Source organism: Cariama cristata, unplaced genomic scaffold (genome assembly GCF_000690535.1).
Source record: "Cariama cristata isolate BGI_N322 unplaced genomic scaffold, ASM69053v1 scaffold8513, whole genome shotgun sequence".
Classification (NCBI taxonomy): domain Eukaryota; kingdom Metazoa; phylum Chordata; class Aves; order Cariamiformes; family Cariamidae; genus Cariama; species Cariama cristata.
Window position 1 is genome coordinate 24,454 of NW_009607762.1, and position 2,217 is coordinate 26,670.

Below are 2,217 nucleotides of genomic sequence, written 5' to 3' on the forward strand. Positions count from 1 at the left end.
CCGAACTGACAATTACAGGGGATGGGAGCTACGCCACGAAGAGTTAAAGTTACTCTTATTTCACCGGCAGCAAATTTTATGACAAGTAAGAAAATATTTTCCATTTCATTTCAATTATCTTGCCAGAAACTGGTGGAAAAGTCATTATGCCACCGCATAAAGAGGAGAGAAAGCCAGGACGCAGTGGTGATTGATTGTCATGGATTATATTTCTTACTTTAATGTCTCTGCAATGTGAGGGGACAGTGAGACGGATTAGCTTTTGGAGGAGCTCCTGCTAACTGGATTGTACTCGTTCATCCCCAGCTGCCCAGACAGACGCTGCATTAAGTGCCAAGCGTGCCGGGGACGACAGTGGGGCTGTGCATCACCCATACACCTCTGCCCACTGCTGCCCAGCCTCTTGCCAATTCTGCCAAAACTCTTTTTTTTTTTAATCCCATACCCCAAGCAAATCACTTAACCTTGAAGCCAACAGCCTGCCCAGTGCTCCTCATCCTCCTCCCCTTTGAATTTCCATGCTCATTTAGGAGGCTCTGCTTTGCACCCTGGCACCAGCAGGTTTTGTCAACTCTCAAGAAAGTCTCCAAAATTCCCATGCACAGCCAAGACAGCCTCTTTCCCACAGTGGCATCTCCCCTCTCCTCCTTGCTCCGTGCCGGAGCTGTACCAGTTCAACCAGGCTGCCCTCCCGCCGGGCAGAGGAAGCAGCTCACTTGCTGGAAACTTTGTCTTCTTATCAGCAAATAGAAATAAATACCCCCAAAAAAACAAAAGAAAAAGCAATAAAAGCCATATGTGCCTCCAAGCTCCTGCCAAGACAGTTATAAAGTCTCTACTGTTCCTCGAAAAACAGGGTGTGTGCCAGCCAAGGGGAGAAGAGGCTGTTAACCCCTGGAGGGGAGTTTTTCTCCGAGCCAGCAGTGCAGAGCCATTGCCGCAGCCTCAGAAAGGTCATCCTCGGCATCTTCACTGGTGGGCACTGGTGGAGGATGGAGTCCGTTGGTATTTCTGGTAGCCCTTCACAACACCTGATGGGTGAGCAAGTGAAGTGTGAGGTGGCAGGAAAGCAAAGGTTCCTGCGGTGGAGCTGCACGCTGATGCTCCCGGCATCCGGCATTGCCGCATCCTCTGCAGCCGCGGGACAGTGGCTTCTCCAGCTGGTGTGGGAGTCCTCTGGGAAAAGCACGATCAGGGAGGCTGGAAGTTCCTAACACTCAAAAATATAAACCAAGGGGAATTAAACTCTTTAAAGAACAAAAAACCCTTCGAGCTCCCTTCATGCAAGCGGAGAGTGGAAAAAAATCTTTAAAGAAGATTTGTTCCTCTGAGGGGTGGCCTTGGACACAGCGTTGCCCTCTGCACGGCAGCATCCGCGCCGCCTGGCACAGCCGGCGTGTGAAGGCGATGAGTCAGCTAACGAGGGGCTCGTCGCAGCCTCTCAGGGGGACATATTTCAACGATTTGCAAGCAAGTGTCATTTTTAGCCCTATAAAACATCTCACAGCTCTCTGAACAGCATGAGGCCAGCAAAGCCCAAATGGGTTAGCTGGCCACTACAGTGGCAAAAGTAATTCTTAGTAAATGGAGAGGCACTCGAAGGTAAGGTGCCACCCGGGATCCTAGCCTCCTAGAAATGATTTATGGCACTGTGTGCATTTTGTCAGTCAAAACCAGTGGCCCTCCAGCCATTTTCAGCTTCAGACTATTTTTATCATACCATAAAATCCATTGACAGCTATATATCTTTATAAAAGCCTCCTGCTGACTAACAGGAGCTGCTCATGGCTGTCAAGGCGCGCATCGCTCTTCTAACTTTTAGGCAAGGCTAAAGGTACCCAGCAGTTACCACCTGCACGGCCAGTTCCTCCAGCGGTTGCAAAATGGGGGATGCTGATGCTGAAAATGTTGCTAAGAGGCTTTGAACCCCCTGATGGGGAGGGATGTGCAAGAACCGGGGGATGGTGAAAAGAAGTTTAGGTTGGGACTGCAGGCAGAGCCCCTGCGCCTCGCCAGAGCATTGCTGTGTGCCAGGGTGCTCCTTCCTGGGGGACGAACAGGGCTTTCCCATCCCCATGGCTCCATCACTCCCCCCTGCCCTGTGGACTTGAGGGGTTTTACACAAGCCCTTTGCTTCTGCACGACACAGTTAGATTTGGGAAACAAGACTCCCTGAGGCTCGCCAGCTCTCGCCGTGCCAGCAGAATCATTTTTGTG

The 2,217-nt window shown here is 50.9% G+C and overlaps 1 protein-coding gene across 1 annotated transcript in view; it reads left to right on the plus strand.

Moving 5' to 3' along the window:
- TNMD (tenomodulin) overlaps positions 1 to 2,217 on the plus strand; it is an 8,552-nt gene that overhangs the window by 542 nt on the left and 5,793 nt on the right. The window lies entirely within an intron of this gene.